Raw genomic sequence first — 25,544 nt, 5'->3', positions numbered from 1 at the left:
TGAGAGCTGGAATGTCACCTTCCTGAGGAAGGACAGGGACTGGGGGTGTGGGGGGACTTGGAAAACAGTGAACCTCTAGCTCCTCAATGAGCATGGCATGTAATGTTCTGGCCTTGGGAACAGGACGTCCACAGAGGTGACAGAGCTGACAAGCGCAGCCGCCATCCCCAGCACTCACACTCCCTCCTGACAGCTCGCTGCGTGTGTGCGACAGCGTGTAAGTCGCCTTGCGCATAGCCACGTGCGCTGCTTGGCGTGAGGGCCTCACAGCCTGCCCAAGGCCCTCCGGCCACTCCCCGCGGCTGCGCCCACCGAGGCGGGCCCTGCAGTTGGGTTCAGGGTCTCCCTCTGGGGGCAGCATCCCGGCAGCCAAAACTGCCTCCTATTTCACCTGGAAGGAAGGCACTCGTGAGTAGAGGGGCGCGGTGGGCAGAGGAAAGGGGGAGGGTGTGGTGAAGCTCAGGCTCCTTAAGTACCAGCCCAGCCCCAGAGGAAGAGCACTAATGAACCCTGTGTTGTAGATGGGGAAACGGGGACTCCCAGAAGGAAGACGCATTGCCTGCTAACTGAGCGGTTTCATTTCCTGGGCATTACCCACCTCCAAGGGGCCTGGCACCTGGGCGCCGTGATTTCCTCGCCCTGGACTTCTCACACTTCAGTGCGCTCACGCGTCACCTGGGGCGGCTCGTTAAGATGCAGATTCAGACCCAGCCTCTGAGATCCTCAGTTCTGACCTGTTCCCAGGTGTTGCTGCTGCTGCTTGTCTAGGGCCACGTGAAGAACGAGGCCCCATTTGCTAGGCTGTCTTTGTGATGAGCTCGGAGCCCAGTGCATTTCAACAGCGCTCCGGCAGCAGGGGTGGGAGGTCTAGCGCTGGGCTCTCCGGATTGAGCTGTGCTGTGAGTTTAAACTATCCACCAGGTTTTGAAGACTTAGAATAAAATGATGTAAGACATCTCTTTAATACCTTTTTCTATTCCTTACATGTTGAAATGATACTGTTTTAGCTATTCTGGGTAAAATTTTACATTATGCACGTGGACTGTGTTCTGCTTTCAGTGAAGAGCTCTGGTCTAGAGCTCTCCACCAGGCAGGGGCGATGTTGCCCTCCAGGGGATGTTTGCCAATGTCTGGAGACATTTTTAGTTGTCATACCTCAGGGGGAGGGGTTGCCGTTGGTGTCTCTGGCCAGAGGCCAGGGACGCTGCTCCACACCCTGCAGCACATCCCCTTACAACCAAGATTTATGCAGCCCCAAATGTCCATAGTGCCAAGATTGAGAAATTCTGGTCTAGAATCATCCCCACTGTCTCTGAGATTATTTATTTTATGACGTATCCATTGCTTTTGTCCCCCTCCTAGAGTATGAGTGTCATGAGATCAGGGACATCGCCTGCTCGCAGCTCCTGGAACAGCGCCTGGCATGAGGTAGGTATGGCATTCCGTAACATGCGTTCAGCGTCTCTAGCTGCCTGAGCCGAACAAGTGGTTTGAATTCACCCGTGTAAATTCGCACAGGCCCACCGGCCCCGGGCCTCAGAGGCCGTGAGACCACTCTGCCCTGAAATCAAGCTAGGACACGTTCTAAACATCTTGGCGGGTTTGCGGGGCAACCCCGTACGTTCACCAGTCCATTGATGGCGGGTGTAGGAATTGACTCAGCAGGGCGGCCCGGCCCCGCCCTGAAAGGCCTTTCACAGACCAGGCTGCTTTGGTTTCCAGTGACTTTATTTACCACTCGGTGGTGGTGTCAAAGGCCTGACTCAGGCCGTCGGATTGGCTGTCTTTTCTTAGTTGCTGGGCCCACGGAAGCCCAGACCCAGGATTTCTAAGGAAGAGTCATCTCCCAGCCATCTCCCTTCGCATGAGGCCTGTGGGTGGGGGGCGGGGCGAGGCCGGAGGAGAAGCTCAGGTCCACCCCGGGCATGCGAGGTAACAGGACTGGGACAGATTACTTTCTCTTGTTCAGATATCTCTTTAATCTTTGGGGTAAAGTCTTGATAGCCACTTCTGGCCCTTCCCCCTTTCCCATTCATCACTCCCTGGGGTGGGCTCTGTCCTGGTGGAAGTCCGGAGTCTGGGCTTGGCCTCAGGGCTGGGCTGTGTGACCTTGGGGAAGTGAGGGAAGTGCTCTGGGCCTCAGTTGTGTCGTCTCTAAAATGGGGGGAGGGGAAAGAGGAGTAGGAGTTGTGTTGGTCTCCATATCGTTCAGTGTCTCCCTCTAGTCTACAAGAAAAAGCCCAGACTCCTTAGCCCAGCCCGGCTTTACTCCTGTCACCTTCCTGCCTCCAAGCTTCAGCCTTGGTGACCTGCCTTCAGTTTTGTTAGTGTGCCTTGGTCTCTCTCTTGCGTTCCGGTCTTGTGACCCGCTGTTCTGCCCTTCCGCGGAGTGTTCTAGAGTCGGGCTTAAAAGCATGACCGGTGGATCCCACGGCACAGGCTGGCTGTGTGCCCTTGGACAAGTTGCTTACCCTCTCTGTGCCTCCGTCTCCTCTTCTGGCCAATGAGGATAACAGTGGTGCCTGATGTATACGGTCACTGTGCCCATTAAATGAGCTGGTGCTTGTCGAGTTGTTAACAACGGTGCCCCAAACCTAGAAAGCCACGAGGAAAAAGGTCCCTGCCGTTGTTTTTATCGTGTCTGGAACGTGTTCTCACTCGTGTCTCTGGAATCAGCTGAGCTGTCACCCTCTTCAGGGAGCCTTCCCTGATTTCCCACCTGCCAGCTGAGGTAGCTGCCCCTCTTCGGGCTTCTGAGTCACTCGACTCACCTCTGTCACCACCCTGTCGCCTGTGTGGTAACTCCTGTTTACTTGGCCTGCTCCCCTCAATAGAATGGCATTTCCTCTAGTCGAAAGGTTGGAAATGGATCACCTGCTGGCCCAAAACACAGGTGTGGCTTAGCTGGACTAGAGGGGAGTTTGGAAACATTTTCATAGGATGCTGAACTTTGGAAATAGGATGATTCTCTAAAAAATTAAGCCTATGAAAAAAGCCCCTTTAAAAAATACGATGATTTCACATAAAAACCGGGATTGCCATTGGACAATCAGAAACTCTGCTAACACGGCCACGGGCATCGCCTGCACCTGCAGGAGTGTCGCCTTCAGGCAGGCACCTGCTCGGAGTGTCCTGCAGGCTCGAGCCACCCACCTCGATCCACTCTCAGCCTCTGCTCCGGAAATAAGGAGGTGATACAAGCCTATGACCTAAATCAGGAAACCCTGGGGAGTGAAGGAGGGGTGTTGTTTATAACCACAGATGAGCCAGACAGCCCAGGGGAAACGAGCCGTGCACTCCCCCTAACTCTAGGGCACGGATCCTGGGCACCTTTGCGTTTCACAGCACACATTTCCTGCCAAATGAACGCTCAGTGAGTGCCAAGAACAACAACTAGCATATCTGGAGCCGTTGTTTAACACGTTCACTCATCCAGTCCTCCCGAGAGCCCTATGAGGTGGGGACACTGAGGCAGGATATGTTAGTAACCTGTCTCAACCGTACAGGTGGGAAGGGGGAACCCAGGCGGTCTGAGTCTAGAAGCCTATGTGTTGGCTAAATCAGTGGACATGCCTGCAAAAGAGAAGCTGCTCTGGGCTCAGCCTTCCTTTACAGAAGATGGACAGTACGTAGGGTTAATGGTGCGTCTTTGCATTTGGCAAGAGGAGGCTAACTAGGGCACATCTGTCACTCGGGTGTCTGATGAGACATGACTTATAACTGAAGTCTCGCCCACACTCCCTGCAAACACAGGGCTTCTCCCTTGTATGTGTCCTCGGGTGCTTGATGAGACCTGACCTATCCTTGGAGCCTTGCCCACGGCCTCTGTACTTGACTTTTATAATTCTTGATACTCCTTTCCCCATGAGTATACGATTCCTCCAGTATATATGATCACAGCACACGAAACGAATGTTTTTTTGAAGGGAGAGATAGTCTGGGAATATCCTTTTGAAGTCCAGGAAAAAGGCAACTGTTTCTTAAAAAAAAGAGGAGAAAAGTAAGAGGGTGGGAGAAAGGGATTCTGCTCCCCAGCAAAGTGAGTGAAGAATTACAGGGCAGGCACAGCAGAGGGGGAGAGACAGGAGAAGGGAAACGGGAACAGGGGCCCCCAGAGGCCCGAGGAGGAGCTGCTGAGGGAGAGACCAAGAAGGCAAGAGGTGGCAGATTTTTAAAAATTCACGGGGAGACCTCAGCAGCTTCAGGCTTAGGCAGCCGCCTGGTTGGCTGTGCTCGAAAGAACGTGCCCTTATTGGGGAAGGGAGAAGGACAGGAGACCCTGAGAAAGAGAGACCACAGAGATGCAGATGCCAGGCTCAAATCCCAGCCTGGGCCCCCCCTACTTTTCACCTTGGTTTCCAAGTGGGTGTTCCAGCCACAGGAGGGGAAGTGTTCAGACCGAGCTCGTCTGGTGGCGGTGAGTCAGGGGCCCAGCCAGGCCCTTGCCAGCCCCGGGGCGGGGGGGAGCCTCTTGCCCACACGCCTGGCAGCAGCTGCTGGGTGTTATCAGGAGCCACAAGGCCGCAGGGGCCTGGCAGGCCATGCAAATTCCCTCCAGATGACCCACGGCCACGGGGTCCAGCTCCAGAGCCCTGTGGCTCTGCTGCTTCCATTCGATCTGGCCATCTTCTGAGTGTTTGCGATTTCAAGGTCAGCAGTGCAAGGGAGACAGGCTTGCAGGGCACGATCAGCCTAGCTGTAAAGGACTGTCACCAAACAGTTTATAACTCACCTCCCTTCGGTCGTAAGCCCTGAGAGGGCAGGAGTCCTGTTGTGGACCCCACTGCATACCCAGCACTTGACATGAAGGTTGGTATACAGGAGGTGCTCAACAACTGAATGACTTAGCATGCATTGAAATCTTCCTGCTGCCCCTGACTAGCCGTGTGACTCTGCCCAAGTCCCTTAGCCTCCCTGAGGTGCCACTTCCATCATCAGTATAATGGGATACAGCCAATAAAAGTACAGACTAGGGGCATCGTCCCCCTCCTGCTGTGAAATAAAATAGCGGCACGGGAGTGGGGTGCTGGGGGCATCCACTCTGTAGGTGTCTCTCAGATGGGGGGAGGTGCGATGGACGAGATGCTTTCATGTTCGGAAAGTCTGCAGCTTCTGTGGTAGGTAGTTCCAGGTGCGTTGTACAGATGCTACTTTTTAGGAAGACGGTGTGGTTATGTGGTTGAGGCCTCATGTTCTGGAGGCCCAATACCTGGGTTCAAATCCTGCTTCCACCCCTCGCTTCCTGTGTGATCCCGGGCAAGTCACTTGGTCTCTCTGAGCTTGTTTTCCTGTGTGTAAAATTGCGTCATCGTGAGATTTCAAGGAGATCCATCCCAGACTGACCCTGGCACAGAGTAGATGTTCCAACATGTGTAAACCATGATCACTAGTTTCCACCCCCCAACCCCGTGAAGCAGACACGACTCCCCCCCAGGGTGCAAAAGAGGAAACCAGAGCCGGCCAGGTGGGGAGGCGGGCCTGACGGTGGAACCCTAAGTAGACGCCCCTGTCCCCGAGGCCCACCACAGCTGCCAGAAATAAGGTGACGTATGGCCAGCTCTGCCTCCACCCGCTGTCCCCGGGGAGAAGTGAAACACGAACCCACCAGGGTAAGAAAGAGGAGAAGGAAGCAGCTGAGGTGAGGAGAGGCAAGTGGCCCCGAATCCTGTCAGAAGGACCGTCTAGGGCAAGGTCAAGTCCAGGTCGGTGAGAGGGTGGAGGTGGTGGGAGGATAGTGTGACAAGAACAGAGAGGGAAGTTGTTCGCATCTGGCTAGATACCTCAGCTGTGACCTCCTGTCTCTAAGGAGAGGGGTCCCTGCAAGATTTGCTTTCAAAACTCTCCTGGGAGAAAACTCATGGCCCCGATTCTTAGAAACTGCCCTCATCTCAAGACAATAAACAACTCAGCAGCTTTTTGACTTTCCAACCAGCACCCAGGGGTTGGCCTTCTGCCCGAGGTACCTTCAGCCTCTGATGAGAGCTGTCATTCTCTACACTTTCAGCCTCCCCATTTTACAGATGAGAAAACTGAGGTTCAAACGAGGCCTCGGGCCCTAGCTCAGCCATTACTAGCTCTTGGGTCCTAGTGGTTCACCAGCCAGGCCTGTTTTCCCATTCCTAAAGCAGAGGTGTTCAGGCCCCGTCTTCCCTTCCATCCTTCCTCTTCCCTTCCCTCCAGAGCAAAGGGTGTGGAATTCTAAGGCGAAGGTCACCTGATCAAGTGGTGTGGATCAGCCAACAACCCAGCCCTGAGGTCAGCCTCTGGAAGCAATTTAAGATGGCCCAGGGATCTGAGATTCCACACTCCCACAGGCAAGCAGAAGTGTTCCCTCCCACATAGGGCAGCCTCCCTTCCTGAGCAATTCTGCTCTGATTCTGTGGGTGAAGCAGCTGTGCCTTCTGCAGAGCTCCAATGCCAGGCTCATCGCAGGTCTTGGACCAGGCAGGATCCTCCAGCAGGGATTACTGTCCCAGCTTGGAACGAGCACCTTCCATGGGCCAGGCACCAGCCACCAGTAACCACGTCTCTCCCTATGCAGCAACCCTCAGTGAGGCAAACCCACACTTACCATACCCATTTTACACCCACGGAAGCTGAGGCTCAGAGAGGCACCTTGCCCAGGGTCACGCAAAAGCAGAGATTCAGACCCAACCTGGGTGGCTCCTTCAGACAGAGCCGTTCCATTTACATCAACACCAAGTGATTGGATTATGCGTCATTTTCTTTCTTTTTCATTAAAAACATTTTCCCCCTCTAGTGACTTGCGTTAACCAAGGGAGCAAGGCGGTAACCAACGGAAGCATTTACAGATAACAGGCTGTGTCATCTGGAATTTGATTTAAACTAATCCAGTTTGGGGAGGGATATAAATCAGGCCAAACTGCCCATGAGCCGATCGCTCTTGAAGCTGGGGGATTGGGTCGAGATTCTCTAGACTGTTCTCTCCCACTGTGAAGAGCTTTGAAAATGTCCATGATCATGTAAAAATGTCGTTTAAATTTAACATGTGTAAAGTAGTGAATTGGGGATACATTCACCACTGGGACAAGCTGTGTGCCATGGGGGCGGGGGGAGAGGGGGGGCGTGTCGCCCGCCCCGCAGCTGAAAGCATTTTAAGGTTGCCTTGAGAAGGCATTCATTACAGCCTCCTGGGTCTGCTCTCCCCGGACCACAGGGGCCCTCTTTGCCTCCGAGAGGACAGTCTGCCCCCAGATTGGCAGCCACGTGAAGACAGCATGTCAGGGTTCCTGCAACCACACTGTGGTTTTATGATGGAATTTGGAAGCATAAGTGGTTCATGTTCAGCCAGTCAGGAGATCTGAGGAATCTCTTATAAATGTTACCAGCAAAGGCACAGTGGCTGCCTGTGCTCTGTGACAACCGGAAAATTGGAAAAGATGGGACCTCTGACGTCTGTGTGTTGGTCACGGGTCCAGAAGTGACCCCTCTCTGCAGGCTCCCGGGGGCCCCGTGCTCAGTCCTCGTGCCTTTTCCCACTGTGCCCTGGGAGCTCCACTTGTCCTTCCAGGCCCCCTAGAAACAAGGAGACCGCCCTGTCGACAGTCTTTCCTGTCTGCACCTGCTCCTTCCTCAGACAAGTGGAATCAGCTCTCCACTGGCCTTCATTATATTGAACAACATTCATTTATTCAATAATTATTTATTAAACACCAACTATATGTACTGGGGTTAGAGCATAGAGTCAGTAGATAGATAGCATGTACAGCACATAAGAAACATGGTCCCCATGCTCCAGGAGCTTCTAATTTCATAGGGGAGAAAGGCAATCATCCACTATGAATACTACTAATCACTTAATTACAATTCTGACAAGTGTTTTGGAGAAGCCTAGGAGCTGTGAGGGCATATAAAGAATAACCTGGTCTGTTAGGGTGTGGGCTTTTTTGAGAGAATAATGTCTAAACTGAGATCTGGAGATTGGAGGTATTCGATGTCCAAACAGGGAAAAGGGGGTGTTCCAGACAGAGGGAACAAAGGGCAGGGAGGCATGGCTTGTTGAAGGAAGTGGAGGAACGGTGTGTGGTCTGTGTAGTATGTGAAGTACAAGGGGGAAGGAGGTGGTGGCAGATTATGAAGGAACTTGAAGGCCAAGTTAAGGATGATGGAGTACTCATGAGAGTGTGTGTTTGGGCGGGGGAGGTGATGTTATCCTTTTGAACCTAAGATGATCACTTTGGTTACTGTGGGGCTGAGTGGATCAGAGCAGGACACATTTGTGAGAATTAGGAGAAAGCACTCTACCCCCAAGGAAGACAGTTCTGTAGACCCATGCTTACAGAATGGAGCCTGGCCTGCTTTTCAGTGCCTACTAACTCTGAGCCAGTACCCTTGTGCAGTGAACAACCTGTACAACTGTACATAATGGCCATAGATATTGGGGAACAGAGAAATCAGAAGACTGTAGAACATTTGTTGACAAGTCTGCCTAGTCCACTATAAACACCTTCACTTCTGAGTTCTTGAGCTCCACATTCATGTTTGCAGCTCCAGTGCAGGTAGGAGATGCTCCAAATGTTTGCTAAGTAGATTTTTCTTTGGCCATTTTTTTTTTCTTCCTTTAGACTTTCTGTCGTGTTGTTCTCTTCTTCTAAAGTCGTAGTGGCTTCCTGTTCACACATACCTGTTAGGTGTTAGGAGGCACTGTGTCAGGCACTTTGCCTCTTTAGTCCTCCAAATATCTTCTCCTCTGTCCATTCGACAGAGACTAGGCCAGGGTCACACAACTAGGAAGGTGGACAGGGACCTTTCTAAATCCTTAACAGGCAGGTCATGCTGTGTGTGACTCTGTCAAGTTCTTGGGGCAGGGTGAAGGTGGGGAGCAAGGCGGCGGCATACCTTCTGGTAAGGATCCTTGAGGTTGAGTCTCTAAACCTTGAATCTTAGAATGTCAGTGTTGAAAGGGATCATCTGGGGCCTCATTTTACAGACGGGCCACCAAGGCTCAGAGAAGGGCTGGAAATGGTTCAATGTCACTGAGTTAAGTGAGAGCCAGAGCAGGACCAGGAACCAGGTCCCTTGACAGGTTGGGAAGAAAAAGATAGATATCAGGAGTAGAGATTAGAAGAGAAAGACCAAGGGAGGGATCGCCCTCTAGGGATGGTATCTAACCGTGATGGGTATCAGTGAGGTGGCCCGGGGTTAGCTCAGGACAACAGAGTCCTGGGTGACCGTGTGAAGGGGAAGAGCAGGCAGAGACAAGAGAACTTCCTCAAGGTCTGAGCAGGTCTCTAAACTGGAATCCATGTGGATCCAGCCTGGCTTTAGACTCTTTTTTAAAATTTTTCATTTAAAAATTTTTTTTTAGCTGCTTTCCAGTGTTGTGTTAGTTTCTGCTGTCCAGCAAAGTGGATCGGTTATGGGGGTGGGTGGGATGAACTGGGAGATTGGGATGGACATATATACACTATTATATGTAAAATAGATAACTCATGAGAACCTACCGGCCATAGGCTTTTCAGACAAAAAGTTGATTTCTTGTTCTGAGCCGATGGCCAGGAAAGACTTTGCTGTCAGCAGGCTGCGGACGGCTGCTCTTAGGGCGCTGGGCAAGGTCAGAGAGAAGGCCTGGTTCCTCTTCCCAGCGCCTCCAGCCCAGGTGCCCTCTGAGGGCCCCATTCCAGTTCCCAGCCGGTGCCAGCTCGGGGTTTTCCTGCTTCTGGGTCTGCATCACAGCCCCTCTTATGTCACATTGCTTCAGATCCCACTAAGCATTTGTCTGAGCTGGAAAATCCCTCAGAGCCCGCCCAGGCAGCCCGTGACCGTGACCGTAGCGGCAGGAAACTGTGACAGTGAGGCTCGCGGGGTATGAGGTTTATTCTTGGTGTGTGGTTAGGAAGGGCGGGGCTGCATGGGGGTGGAGTGGCATGGGATGGTCAGGAGAGAACAGCGAAATCCCAAAATGAGGAACCCCTCAGAGAATTTCCGGCCAGTTTTCCTTCCCCAAGTGGCCTCTGCTTCCAGCCCCCAGGACTGTCTCCCTGCATTGGGTCTTCATGGAGCCTCTTGGGGAACATCTCAAGACCCAGGGTCCAGCCCCTCTATTTTAAATAGAGCAGTGTACACGTCAGTCCCACACTCCCAATCTATCCCTCCCCACCAATGGCAACTTTATTTTAATCCACACATCCTCCTTGAGGAGCAGGTATTAATCCCGTTTTACAGATGGGGAAACTGAGCACAGTGTTGTACACCTACTCATTCATCCACTGACTCATCAGTTACTTACTGAGTCCCCACCATATTGTGGCCACTGTCCTGGGTGAGGCAGAGGGAGCCCGGAGTACAGTCCCTGCCTCAAGTGTACGCGTATATATTCTAATGGAGGATTCCAGCCATGAGCAAATAAGCCCATCAACAGGAAGGTACCTGCAGATTGGTATCAGGAGCACGCAGCGCGAGGAGATGGACCGTCAGTGGGGGTATAGTCATGGGTTTTTTTGTTTTGTTTTGTTTTTTGCGGTACGCGGGCCTCTCACTGCGGTGGCCTCTCCCGTTGCCGAGCACAGGCTCCGGACGCGCAGGCTCAGCGGCCATGGCTCACAGGCCCAGCTGCTCCGCGGCATGTGGGATCTTCCCGGACCGGGGCACGAAGCCGTGTCCCGTGCATCGGCAGGCGGACTCTCAACCACTGCGCCACCAGGGAAGCCCCTAGTCGTGCTTTTTTGTTGTTGATTTTTGGCCGCGCTGCACGGCTCGCTGGATCTTAGTTCTGCAACCAGGGATCGAACTTGGGCTCCCACAGTGAAAGCGCCAAGTTCTAACCACTGGACTGATGGGAAATTCCCTATAGTGGTGTTTTAGAAAGGATGCTGGGGGAAGGTTTTCTTCACAGGTGACATTTGAGCTAGCTTTGGATGGGTGAGAAAGAGCCCAGGGAAGGTTGATCTCAGCAGGACCAACAGTGAGAGCAAAGGCCCTGGGGTGGGAAAGGCCTGGTGGGTTAACGGGAGCTCCGGGGAGAGACTCATGTGAACAGGGGGGAGCGTGGGAGGAGGGGAGGTGGGAAAGCAGGTGGGCCTGGGTCACGGCGCCCTTCCAGACCCCAGGGAAGGGATGGAGGCATCGGGGGCTGTCAGGGGCAGAGGATGGATTTTAACCCATAAATCCAAGCCTCCGTGGCCAGCCTGGGCTCTGCCCCATTAGCCCAGGCCTCAGCCTTGACTCTGAGCTAGGCTTGGAGGAGGGGGAGAGGGGAGGCTGGCTGGGACCCCACCTCTGCTCATGGTGTGTCATAGGACAGGCAGAGCCACTCCCCGTTTCCCAGGTTTGGAGCCTGTCGGGGCTGTGGGTTCCCCACTGAACAACAGGAACAAATCTGGGGGGCATCGGACAATCAGCCCTAAGGAAGGAGCCGCTGTTCCAACCCAGGACCCTGCCTTGCCGGCTGCCCCCAGACTGCTGGGCCTTCTGCCTTCCTGCACTCACTGTTCCCTCACCATCGAGTTGGCATCGGCCCCACCTGGGTTCAAATCCTACCATCAGAGCCAGTGGGACAGTGAAGGAGTCATTTCATTGCCCCCCTGAGCCTCACTTCCCTCACCTGTGAAAGGGGCTCACACCTGTCTGCTCTCTAGGGCTGTGGGAGGACATTAAATCTGATGAGAGTGCTATTAGCAAACACGGAGAGCCTGCTCTGGGCCAAGCTTGTGCTCATTGCTCTGCGTGCGGTGTTTACCTTATTGTCATGTGCACGACATGGGGTAGGGATTGTTATGGGAGCCGGCTCTGTGGGCACACGGCCCGTGCGGTCATGCAGGGCCACGATACGCTTCCAAGGGCCCTACGGTGGGTTTTAAACTCAGCCATTGCTGTCTTGAAATTTTTAACAATTTTTTGACAAGGAACCCTGCAGTTTCATTTTGCACTGGGCCCTGCAAATTATGTAGCTAGTTCTGACTATTATGTATTCATTTATACATTCAAGAGATATTTATGGAGCCAGGCATGGCTTAAAGGCCCTGGAGAGAGAGGAGTGAACAAAACAGAATTCCCCACCTCCGTGGAGTTTACTTTGCATTACTTGGATCAGAGAGGGTAAGTTATTTGCCCAAGGTCACCCAGTGAAAAGGGGGTGCCCAAGTTACAACTCAGAGCTCTTAACCACAGTACCATTTCCCCTTCAGCCTAAGGCTGGAAAGTGTTTAACAGCACATCAGGCAAGGAAACAGCCACAGAGTTCTAAGCGCTTTAGATGTGTTAACTCATTGCAACGGCCTATTTTAGAGACAAGGAAATGGAGGTCAGAGAGGATGGGTAACTGGCCCAGAGTCACACTGCTGGTAAGGAGTAGAGCTGGAAGGGGAGCTCAAGCAGACTGTCTCTGGGCCACGCTCCTAGCCCCTCCAGCACACTGCCTTTCGAAGTCATCACTCAGGAAATGGTGGCTTTTTGTAACTCTTTTAGTCACCACCATTTTTGTTTTTGTTTCCGGAGACTCCACGCAGCCACGAGGAGTGATCCCACCCAAAGTGACCCATATTGAGGGGATTAACAAATGGATGAGCAGATCCCTTCCAACGATGGGGGTAACATCGACAGCTGCCCGCCTCCCCCCGACCCCAACTCTGACATGATTTCTCACCGGGTCCTTGACATCCAACCTTCATTGCCTTGCCTTCAGCCAGTGATGAAACCTCTCCACGTTCAGGATGTAGAAAACAGGGTCTCACCTTCCAGGAAACAGGCCGGGCTGAAGGGAGGGGGCGCTGCGGGGAGCAGTGGTTCACAGCGATGGTTATCGCTCAGTACAAGCTTTCCTTTTCCTCCCTCCGCGATGACAGGGTTTGTCCTAGGGGTGCCCTCCCCTCGAGGCTGTCACTGTTTGGAGGGTCTTGTCTCCCACGCTTAGGCTGATTTGAGGAACTGATCAGTCTGGCAGACCTGAAGCCCTGGGTGATTTCTGGGGGTCTGCCCAGACTCCCCACTCTCCTCACTGGTGTGTGACATGCTCTGTCATTCATTCATTCCTCAGCAAGTAGTTACTGAGTACCTGCTATGCGTCGGGTACTCTTCTAGGAACTGGGGATACAGCAGAGAGTAAAGCAGACAGAAATGCCTGCCCTCAGGGAGCTTATATTCTAGGCCAGGATATTGCCAACAGGGCCTTCTTTGGATTGGAGGGCAGACTTGGGGAATTCTCCCTTCTTGGGCACTGGGTATTTTTTCACGCTTATAAATATTATCAAGTTTTGTCTAGGACACAGTTAGGGTACTTTTTGTTTCAGGTAGGAGAGTAAATCCGGCTCCTGTTACTCCATTTTTGCCAGAATCAGAAGTTTTTCCTTATGAGAAAGCCTCTAGGCCTGGGAGGGGCAGGACTTAAAAGCTCATCTGTTATTTATACCTTCATGTGAATGAGTTTCTGAGCTCCTTTCTGAAGCATTGTGGTTATAGGAAGTGAAGAACCGAAAGACGTTAAATTAGAATATAGGACTTAGGAGATAAATCCAGCAAGTTCTCATACAGCCATAATTTCATTTGAATTCATCATCATCTTGCAAATCTGCCAACAAGTCAGGTGCTTCTATGTTCATTTTGCGATGAGGAAGGTGAAGCTGGGAGAGCTTAAATGACTAGCTCAGTCACACAGCTAGTTAAGACTCACAGCTACTAACTTCTGTCCTCGAGCTCCTTCTAACACACTGTGGGTCAGGGGTCACCATGGGGAGGGGAGAGGGCAAAGGGCATCTGTGATCCCCAACACTTGTGCTGATTTGGTTATTTCCCATAACTTCTGCCTCAGCTTCCTAGGGGCGTAAGTCAGCACAGCTCGTGTTCCCTGAGCAGCAGCTACAGCTTAGAAAGACAGAAAGAGAAATCAGACCAGAATGTCACTTCCACGAGGGCAGGGGCCACATCCGTTTGGTTTACCCCTAGGGCCCCCATGCCTAGAACAGCACCTGACCCCTAGTAAGTTTTGGAGGACTATTTGTCAAACAACAGAACACGACGGAATGGATTTGGGGAATAAACAGACCATGAGGAACACCTGCCTCAGTTGCCTTATCAGTAAAATGGAGACAAGTCTCTGCCTTTTAATGCTGTTTTGATTTTGTTGATGTATTGTATGCTAATGAGGGCAGGGGATTTTGTCTGTTTCACTTCCACACTGCTGTGTCCCCAGCATCTAAAACAGTGCCTGTCTCGTAGTAGGTGCTTAAGAAATATTTGCTGGGTGAACAGGTGAGAGTGAAATATCCAGGTTTCGGTGAATGTGTAGCGCCGGGGTTAAGAGCAAGGAATTTGAAGTCAGAGCTGAGTTTGACTCCTGGCTCTGCCACTTACTAGCTATATGACCTGGAAGATGCCTGTGAACCTCAGTTTCCCCATTGCTTACACTAAGGAGTGTCATCGTCTCTACATCCAGGTGTTCTGAGGATTAAGTGAGGTTGTGCCAATAAAGTTCTGAGCATAGCTTAAGGAGCAAAGAAAATGCTGCAAAGTTATGAAGTTCTCGCATGTCTAAGAGTGAGGGTGCATTTTAAAAAAATATTTAAAACAGTTTTTAAAAATTGAAATGTAGTTGACGTACAATAGCTTGTTAGTTTCAGGTATTTTACATAATGATTTGATATTTGCATACTTCATGGAATGATCACCACGAGTGGTCTAGTAACCATCTGTCCTCATACAAAGTTATTACAATGTTATTGACCATATTTCTTATGCTGTATATTATATCCCCATGACTTATTCATTATATAACTGGAGGTTTTTATCATTTAATCCCCTTCACCTATTTCCCCCACCCCTGAACCCCTCCCTTCTGGCAACCACCTGTTTGTTCTCTGCATCTATGGGCCTGGTTTTTTTTTTAACTTTTTATTTTATATTGGAGTATAGCCAATTAACAATGTTGTGACAGTTTCAGGTGCACAGCTAAGCGCATGAGTCTGTTTTGAGGGTGCACTTTTTAAGGGTTGTTTTTCTCCAAAAGGACTTTTATCCCTTGGACTCCTCCCAAAGACCCCAGAGGTGGTTCTCCTGAAAGATGAGGCTGCATGGAAAACAAATTCCTATCAAATCTCCATTGACATTTTAGGTGCTCCTCAAGCCCGCAGGGCAGGGCCCCATCCTGCCTTACGCTGGCTTGATCCTGACGCAGCCAGATTCACCGTGGGGTCACCAGGCTCTGCTCGACTGCCCTGGTCTTCTGCAGCCCTTTGAAGTTGGGCTGTGTCTTTTCTTGTCTCGTGGTTGGCTGGGCCTCAAAGCTCACAAGCAGGCCGTTCCGCACCAGGGTGCAATGGGTGCTCGAGAGATCTCCAGCAGAGATAGGGAGTGAAATCTAGTCCTCCAGCAAAGACAGCTGCAGATAAAGTGACCACCCCGGGCTCTGCCATCCCCACGGAAGCCCTTCAACCCTCATCGATGGATCCAGTCCAAGTCTGGGTCTTGGCCCACTCACAGGCCAGAGTTCTCGGTCTTTCTGGTCTTAATTCTTTGGGCCTGTAGACGCCATAAGTGTAGGTCAATTTTTGGTTTAGCAACTTCAGTCATGATCAAGGGAAGATTCTGTGGCTTTGAAAAGAATGACCAATGAGGCTGACCTTCCTCTGGACTGCAAGGGTGAGGGAGCAGTTCAGAAGAGTAAATAGGGAGGCCTCTGACACCAAGGGGGTGGGAAGATGCAGAAGATGAAGTAGGTAGGGTGCTGGACACAGAGAAAGCTCTCAAGTCCTGAAAACAATTATTGCGCGAGTTTGAGAATAAGGAGGTTCCAGGCCGAAGTGTCCATATCTTTCTTTTGATGTTCAAAAGTCCTACCCATCTTTAAGGCTCATTCACAACCCACTTATTTGGAGAATTTTATGGAGCTTAAATTTCTCCCAGCCTCACTACTACATGGCTCTCCTCCCCTTCTGCTCTGCTCCACTGCAAGCTCTCCTTAAACACATGTATATGGGTGTGTCTGTAACTAGCTTGTGTGCTTTTGTTCATTCATTCAGAAACAGGCAGTATAGTCCAATGGTTAAGAGTGCACGTGGGAACCGGGTAGCTGGAGGTCGCTCTGACAGTTACTACCTGTGTGAGTCCAGCAAGTTACCCACTTTTTCTCTCTGCCTCAGTCTTCTCATCTCTAAAGTGGGCATAATAGTACCGACGTCATCAGGCTGGGTGATGGTTAGCTAAATGACTACCTACAAAGCATTCAGAACAGTGCCTGGCACATAGTAAGTACTCAATAAATAAGATATCGTTCTTATCCTTTTCAGCAAACATTTATTAAGCATCTCACAATGCCGCGTGTATAACTATTACTGGGCTCGTGGAGATAAAGGATATGCCTGCCTTCCTGAACTGTCACTTCAGACTCCACACCAACCTTTGGTAATTTCTCTTCTTTATCGGCAGGAAAATGTTTACTGATAAATTCATGAAAGCAGGACAATTATTCCTTCTCTGATCAGAGCTGGAACTGCCCAGGGTTACTTTTGTCTTGTGTGCATTGTCTTAAGGACCAGAGGGTTTACAAAGAGCTCTACCACTCACACACAAAGTTATTTCTCCTCCCCTGAGGCTCAGTTTCCTCAACAGTAAGATGGGAAGTGGGTGGTAACTTCTGCCTTTTAGGGTTTGCAGAGCAAAAACAAATGAGGCAAAGCTCACGGAGGCATCCCGGAGCCCCAAATGCCTTGCATAGGATAACAGTGAGGGCAGCCTCTCACAGCCCCAGTCAGAGTTTCCTAGGAGGGCAGGGCCAGCTTCTTGGTCCCTGACAGGATAACACACACTAGGGCCAAGTGCAGGGTCTCTGTCACTTCATTAACAAACAGTTCACAGAGCAGACCCAGTGAGAGTCAGAACTATCATGATTGTAAGCTGCAGAAGCTCCTCTCCAACAGCTTAGGCAAAAATAGAAATGTGGGGTGATGACTCTGGGGGTAACTGGTGTGTGCACAGGAAAAGCAGAAGTGCAGGCAAGGCCTCAGGGCAGCTGAGGGGTTCACTCATGTGTTCTCTTGCTGGCTGTCTCTACCATCTTATCTCTTCTCTCTCTCTGCCTGTCAGCTCTGTTCCCTCAAACCAGCTCCCTCTATGTGACAGGAAACATGGCCATCAAGAACATCCTGTTTCCTTAGAGAGAAACTGAATTTTCTTCCCTAGATCCAAACCAAAAATGAAAAAAAAAAAAATCTCATGGAAAGATTCTGATTGGCTCACCTTGGGTCATGTGTTTCTTCCCGGGATCAATCAGCTATAGGGGGTGGAGGGCAGCAAGGGGAGACGGAGTTGCACAGCACAGACACAGACACTAGGGGCCTACCCAGCTATCAGGATCCCAGTCGGGAAACCTCCACTTCAGCCCCTGAGAATGTCTGAGGCTGTCCTCTTACCACACTTAGCACTTTGACTGTGCCCTGACCTGAATGCATGTCATTTCCCCCAGTAGATTATAAGCTCCACAAGAACAAAAATGATATTGGATACTCCTTTTTCTCTCTTCCCTCTCACACATAGGATGGCAACCTTAAGCACACTGCTACTCACATGGTCATGGAATGTCCCAGATAAGAGATCACAGAACTAAGGCACAGAGACAGAAAGCAATTTGCCCAAGGTAACACAGCTCAAAGTAGATGCCAGGTCACCTGCCCTGCGATTTCTGATAGCTTTCTCTCTCTCCTAGGGTTAAAGGCTCCAATCCTCATTCTTACAAGCTCAGTCACTTCCTCCCTCTCCAGGCTTATCTCATACACTCTATAGATCTTCAAGGTGGTTATTATTTTTATTGCTGTCCCTATCGTCGCCAGAGGCACCCACACTGATCCACTTCCCTCTCATTAGAGATAAAGGAATTTCTGACTCTGCATTCCAGCCAGGGGTAACTTCTTTCTCAAAGCTGCCTCACCACCCCCTACCTTCAGAGCTTTTGCGCTTGGAATTTCCTCTGCCTGGAACACACTTTGCTAGGGCTGCTGTAACAAAGGACCGCAAACTGGGTGACTTAGACAACAGAAATGTATGGTCTCTAGTTCTGGATGCTGGAAGTCTGAGATCAAGGTGTCAGCAGGGTTGGTCCCTTCTGTTCCAGTCCTGTCCCCCAGCTTCGGGTGACTTGCTGGCCATCTTTTATTCCTTGGCCTGTAGATTCCTCCCTCTGATCTCTGCCGTTATCTTCACATGGCATCCTCCCTGTGTCATACCTGTCTCCATGTCCAAATGTCCCCTTTTGATAAGGACATCAGTCACATCGGATGAGGGCCCACCCTCATGACCTCATGTTAACTTGATTACCTCTGTGAAGACCCCTGTTTCCAAATTAGGTCACATTCTGAGGTGTTGGGATGTTAGAACCCGAACCTCTCTTTGGGGGGGGGACACAATATAACCCATAACAAACACCATTTTTCACCCCCTTCCCACACAACAAGACATCCTCCTTATCCGTCCCATCTCAGGCGAGCCTTCTCTGAACACCGCAGACCTCACCCGGCCCTGCTGTCTGCCCTCATGTGTTCTTCCTTCCTATTTGTTGTGGATGGCTGGTATCTGCTTGTGTTGTGATCTGGTCAGTACTTGTGTCTCCCTCAGATGCTCCTCTTCGTGGGGGCAGGAGCATGACTGTGCTGTGCACCACTGCAGCCCCAAAGCCCAGAACCTGACTGTCAGTAAAGGGTATCAGTAAATGCCCATGGCCTGAATGAATGAACGATAGAGAGGTTAAGCTTCACTAATCACAAAAGCAAAGAGAAGTTTCTAAGCAAGGCCCTCAGAGTCAGAGAGATTAGTATTTCCTCTGGAGAGAAAGAATTTGCTCCAGAATCCACCAAGGGCCAAAATCCTGCCCTCACCTCTTGACTAATGGTCATGGCCTCTCCCTCCTACCCCACCATCCTGGGAGAATCCACTCAGCATAGCTTTGCAGGGAAGGCCTCAGGAACCTCGGGGAAGCTGGAGGTGAGTCAGAAAGGCTGGTTAAGTGAACAGCTCTGAAACCTGACCCTTGGCATGGAGCTTGGGGGAGGCGGGTTCACAGAAGGTAACAGCGCTTGCTTTAAAATTCAAGGGGCCCGAGGGAGCATCATCTTGCAGAAAAGCACTCTAGTTGGTAAGGGGCCAAGTGTGGCCCAAGCTCCAGGTACCCGGGGTTGCTCTCCCACCACTGCCTGACAGCATGGATGTTGTTGGGTCCAGCCCTCCCCGCGGGGCTCTCCTGCACTCACCTGTGTAGGAGATGCAGCTTTAACCTTTGTGGCCTCTACTCTCCCTTGTGTGGGTGGAGAGACCAGGTGGATAGTCGAGAGACCTTCATCTGGCTCAATTGAAGCAACTCGAACTGCCAACCCATAAAGGAATTCCAGCCCCCGGGCTTCCCAGGACCCCTGGGGAACACCTCATAGGCAGTAGAATCCCAAAGGGAAAAAGGAAGGCCTCCCTAAACCTAGCTCAGGACGAGGGCCAAGCTGGAAAAAGTGACTTGCAGGCCAGTCACCACGTTTTTCCCCAGTGAAAGGCTGACTCATTGCAACAGGCCTGGACTGGCTGGGACTCGAGCCGGTGGCTTGGAACATGCCTGGGCAGTGAACGCCTTGTCTAAAGGCTGGGTGGTGAGAAGCTGCGGGTCAGGGGAGCTGAGGCCGCGGCCCTGGGGAGCACCCACACGCAGCCTGGGAGCCCGAGGGAAGCAGGGGGAGGGGGGTCCCTAGTTTCCCTCCCCCTCAGACTCTTGGGGGCCTGGCATAGCACAGCAGGAGCTGGGTGAGGTCTGGAGGGGCCCTAAGACCCCAGGGGAATTAAGTCCTAATGTCCTAAGACATACGTGTTATGGTGTTTCCTGCCCATAGGACATGCAAACAGAAAACAACACTAAACTTAAATGTAGAGAAAACGAATAAGGTCTTGGTTTGCTTCATGAGCATTCATCCCCAGGCTTTCCTTTGAAATATCAAAGTGGAATTATTTTCCAGCAAGGGGGAAGATGGAAGGGAACTGGGCTGCTTTCCTAGTGCCCTGGGCACACGCTCAGTCTGCCCTTGGGGTGGTTTGGCGTGATGCAGAGTGCGGAGTTTGACTCCGATGGGCCCCCCAGACACTCTTCCCTCCTCATGCCACTGTCCATGTTGATATCCAGGGCTTTTCGGCAAGGACTTTTGAGCCATGCGTTGGTTTAAATCCTGGCTGTGCCGTCTGCTTGCTGTGTGACCTTGGGTAAGTCACTTGACCTCAAGGGACTAAATTTCTGTACATGTCAAATGGAAAGTACACAGGATAAATGCATGCATAGTGCCTAGCGCGGCACATAGCATGGAGTCTGGCTTATATACAAGATCTCTTTCAGCTTCTCCATTTATGCCCTACCAAGCTGCTTTTTAGGAAAAAATGGTGTCAGTCATTCACACTTTAGTGTGAATAAGCCCCTGTCAGTGTCATTCCTTCTTTTCATTTATTTACTCAACAAATGCCAGGTACCTGCCTGGTACCTCATTGGAGCGAGGGGCTACTACTCTAAGTACAGATTTTTCTTTTTATCCTCACAACAGTCTCTGCAAGATCACTAATATCCCCATTTGGTGGTGGAGGAAACTGAGACTCAGGGGGGTGAAAGAACGTTCTCAAGCTCAGACAGCAGAGCCTTGTTCATTCAGGAAACATTGACTGAATTTCTGCCCTGTCTCAGAATGGGGACTAGGGGCACAGCAGGCAGTGAGTCACGCCCCCATCTTAAGACCCTCATAGGCTACTGGCTGTATTTGCACATTTCTGTCATCACTCTAATTGTTAAAGTCCCTAAAAACCTTGTGCATGTGGTCAGGGAGCGCCTTCCCCTTCCCTCCAATTGCCTGTCACAGGGAGTTGCCTTCTTCCTAGTGTGTAGGACTGGCCCTGCCCAAGGCTGAGCTGCCAGATCAAGAAAGCCTCCTGCCTTTTCTTTCCACATCATTTTCTGGGGCTCCGTTGAGTAGATTTCCAAGACTACTTCAGAATTCCGTTCTTCTCCCTTCTTTTGCACTTCATGAAATAATATATATTACAGAAATAACACATGTTCATTGTAAAAGAGAGAGAGAGACAGAAGAAAATAAAATAAAGAAAAGCAAAAATTTTCAAAGTAACAGTAACTCCAAGTCGTGCTGAGACGGTTAAAATTTTGTGGTATTGTCTGCCAGACCTTTCTCTTATGCAATTAGAATATAATTAATAGTGATAATGATAACACTAATTTTAACTAACCCTGACTTGAAGCTTCCTCTGTACCAGATACCGTTCTAAGCACCTTAAAAATTTTAACTCATTTATTCCTCACAATAGCTCAGTGAGCTGATTATTACTGCCCTCATTTTACAGGTGTGGAAATTGAGGCAGAGAGAGAGAACATTTAAAAGGGTACATATTACTCTCTTGTTTTAAAATGGGAGCATTCTGAAAGCACTGTTTTGTGACCTACTTTTCTCCCCTTAACAATTAGAAATTTACCTTCTCAATTGTACTTTTCATGACTCTTTAGCATTCCAACCTTCATGCACACCATGAATTATTCAACCAGTGTCCTGTAGGCCACTTTTCTGATTTTCAAGGTTTTTTTTAACTATGAATGACACAGAGATGTCCATCTTTGTAGCTTAATCTTTTTTTTTTTTTTTGCGGTACACGGGCCTCTCACTGTCGCGGCCTCTCCCGTTGCGGAGAACAGGCTCTGGATGTGCAGGCCCAGAGGCCATGGATCACGGGCCCAGCCGCTCCACGGCATGTGGGATCCTCCCAGACCGGGGCACGAACCCGCGTCCCCTGCATCAGCAGGCGGACTCTCAACCACTGTGCCACCAGGGGAGCCCTGTAGCTTAGTCTTTGAAAACTTGATGAATCCCTCCCTGTGATAACTCCTGGAAGTGGAATCACCTCGTCTCGAGACATACCTGTTCCAAGGCTTCTGGCGCCCCTTGCAAGTTTTCTCCCAGAGCAGTAAGACTCCTGGGAGGCTAAAGGGATGTGAACCGTCATAGCCCCATGGAGGACAGCTTTGGTGATACCCATCAGAATGACAGATGCTCATGCTATGACCCAGCAGTCCCTCTTCTGGGAGTTTATCCCATAAATATCATTATACACATACAAAGTGACATCCATATGTTACAATTAGTCATTGCAGCCCTGTTGGTAATAGTGAAGGGTCAGAAGTAACCCAAATGTCCGTAATAAGGAACTGATCAAGTAAATGACAGTATATCTATACAGTGAAATCATATGCAGTTGTAAAAAGAATTCCAAGCCTTTCTATGTATTCATGGGAATAGCTCCCCAAGATATCATAGGTTAAAAATAAGTGCAGGCTACTTACAATAGCCAGGACATGGAAGCAACCTAAGTGTCCGTGGACAGATGAATGGATAAAGAAGATGTGGCACATATATACAATGGAATATTACTCAGCCATAAAAAGAAACGAAATTGAGTTATTTGTAGTGAGGTGGATGGACCTAGAGTCTGTCATACAGAATGAAGTAGGTCAGAAAGAGAAAAACAAATACCATATGCTAACACATATATATGGAATCTTAAAAAAAAAATGTTCTGAAGAACCTAGGGGCAGGACAGGAATAAAGACACAGACGTAGAGAATGGACTTGAGGACACGGGGAGGGGGAAGGGTAAGCTGAGACGAAGTGAGAGAGTGGCATTGACATACATACACTACCAAATGTAAAATAGATGGCTAGTGGGAAGCAGCCGCATGGCACAGGGAGATCAGCTCGGTGCTTTGTGACCACCTAGAGGGGTGGGATGGGGGGGTGGGAGGGAGACACAAGAGGGAGGAGATATGGGGATATATGTATACGTATAGCTGATTCACTTTTTTATACAGCAGCAACTAACACAACAATGTAAAGCAATTATACTCCAATAAAGATGTTAAAAAAAAAAGTGCAGGGAGAGACAAATTAAAGGTATGGGTCTATCAGATACAAACTACTATGTATAAAATAGATAAGCAACAAGGATATTTTGTATAGCACAGGGAATTATAGCTATTATCCTATAATAACTTATAATGGAGTATAATCTGCAAAAATGCTGAATCACTATGCTGTACACCTGAAAATAATATAATATTATAAATCAACTATACTTCAATTTAAAAAATGTGTGCAGAATGATGTAAATAGCATGCTATTTTTGTAGGAAAAAAGGAGGCAAGTGATAGCCCTCATTTGTAGTTGCATGTATAAACACTGATAAGCTCTAACATAAGTTAAAACAGTACCTACCTGCCTATTTACGGTGATTTTGGCTGGGCCAGAGAGATCAAGATTAAAGAGAACGAAACAAGACAGGAGAACAGTTTTTTTCACTGATCACTTTTTGTGCTTTCAGATTCTGAAACTATGCTGTACGTCTATTCAGAAAATTCTAGCTCTTAAAATTTCCCTTCCGGTATTGTTAAATTTTTTTTAGGTATGATAACGCTATTGTAGTAATTTTTTAATGGCATACTTGCTTTTGAGAGATAGTGAAATATTTACAAATGAAATTATATAATGTCCCGATTCCCTTCAAAATAATATTTGAATGGAGGAAGCAGGATAGTATATATATTACAGATGAAAGTGATTGGACATGAATTGATGACTGTTCAAGCTGAAAAGCTGATACGTAGAGGATTCATTATGCTCTTCTGTTTACTTAAAGAAAGAATTTATTGAGGTGAAATTCACATAAAATCAAGCACCTTAAAGTGAACAGTTCAGCGGCATTTAGTACATTCACAGCGTTGTGCAACCACCACCTCTGTCTAGTTCCAAAACGTTTCCATCGCTTCAAATTAAAACCCTGTACCATTAAGCAATTTCCCCCCATTTCTCCATCCTTCCAGCTCCTGGCAGCCATCTGTCTGTGTCCTGTCACTTATCTATTGTGGACTTATCTATTCTTGATATCTCCTATAAATGGACTCATAGTATTTGTGACTTTTTTGTCTGGCTTCTTTTACTGAGCATCATGTTTTTGAGGTTCGTCCATGTCGTAGTTTGTGTCATGCTACGTATACACACTGTAGTGTAGAGCGTGTAGTACTGCATTTCTTTTTAGTCCTTCGCGTGTATATACCGCATCACGTTTATCCGTTCATCCGTTGACGAACGTTTGGGCTGTTTCCACTTTTGGGCTATTGCGAATAGTGCTGTGAGGAGCGAGCTTGTACGTGTCCTTGTCCGGGTACCTGTTTTCAGTTTTCTGGAGCGTATACCTAGGAGCACAACTGCAGTTATACGGTCATTCTATGTTTAACTCTTTGACGCGTCACTCAGCTGTCCTCCCCAGCAGCCGAACCATCTTACGTTCCCACCAGCAATGTAGGAAGGCTCCAATTTCTCCACATCCTCGTTAACATGTTTTTTCTTTATCGTAGCCATCGTGGTGGGTGTGAAGTGGCATCTCATTGTGGTTGTGATTTGCATTTCCCTGATGACTAATGATGTTGAGCATCTCCTCGTGTGCTTCTTGGCCGTTTGTACGTCTTCTTTGGAGAAATGTCTGTTCGAGTCCTCTGCCCATTTTAAAATTCAGTCATTTGTCTTTCTGTTGTTTCTGTCTACTTTCTTATATGTCTTAAATTCTCCACAGTAAAAAAAAAAAGGTACAAAAATATTAGACATTTTATTAACAACTTTAAGAAACACACATCTCCCCTCCCCCCGCCCCCCCCTCCAGGAAAAGTAGTAGTTTTCCCTCCTTTTTCCCCCAGTTGAATTCCCCAGAGATCCCTACCTCCATATACCATAATGTGGTTTCCAAAAAAACCGTATTTGCTCTTCAAACAAATAAATAAGCACAGGTGTCTTCCCTTTCACCCTCTTACAGGTAGGTGCAGGGTGGAACAGCAGGGCTCTCAGGAGTAGCCGGGGCTGGCTGTCCCCATCACTTTGGCCACAGCCTGAGGCCAAGCCCCCACCTACCTAGCAGGCTGGTGACTCATTCCCTGAGGGCCCCGTGTAGAGCGGAAGAAACCTCCTGGGCCCCAATCCAGCCACATCACAAGACTGGATGGACCAGCGTGTCGGTGGCTTGCATAGCCAATGGGAGAGGCTTCACCCAGCTCATGTTCTGCTGTGGCAGTCGGGCCAGACAGATGGCTTGGGATAAATGGGGGGGGGGTGTTGCCGAAGGGGGGATTTGGCTTTGAGTGGCCTCAGCCTCCCTCTGGAACCCGGAGGAAGAGGTAGGTGAGGTGAAGGCCATGCCTGAGGAACGGGCTGTAGTTTGGTGCCTTCCAAACATTCTGTGATGTTTTTTAGCAATGGAATTCTTGCTTAAACAAACCTTTACGATATTTAGGACAGAGAAACAGGAAGCTGCTGCAGCTAAAGAGGGGGTGAGAAGCCCAGAGCCTGCCCTCCCTCCATGCCATGTGCACTCTGGGGAGTTCTGGGTCTCTGGGGAACATGCCGGTCCCGTTAACACAGAGTCTTTATATGCAACCACTTGGGAACTCAGCGCGGTCTGTCTCTTGGAGCCTCGAAGGGGCTCCAGAGGCCTGAGGAGAAACCTGGCAGCCCGGCAAGCTCCAGCCTGAGATTCTGACC

The 25,544-nt window shown here is 49.7% G+C and overlaps 1 long non-coding RNA gene across 1 annotated transcript; it reads left to right on the top strand.

Annotated features, from left to right (window-relative positions):
• The first annotated feature begins 615 nt into the window (after positions 1–615).
• On the top strand, positions 616–24,409 carry LOC113628132 (uncharacterized). The gene is made up of 3 exons (XR_003435898.1): positions 616–947; positions 1,363–1,428; positions 24,371–24,409. It is a non-coding gene; the product is annotated as an uncharacterized LOC113628132 (long non-coding RNA).
• The last annotated feature ends 1,135 nt before the right edge of the window (positions 24,410–25,544 follow it).

This window comes from Aethalodelphis obliquidens, unplaced genomic scaffold (assembly GCF_003676395.1).
Source record: "Aethalodelphis obliquidens isolate GAN/ISIS:26980383/991018 unplaced genomic scaffold, ASM367639v1 scaffold22, whole genome shotgun sequence".
Lineage (NCBI taxonomy): Eukaryota > Metazoa > Chordata > Mammalia > Artiodactyla > Delphinidae > Aethalodelphis > Aethalodelphis obliquidens.
This window is presented reverse-complemented; position numbering and strand designations above follow the sequence as displayed.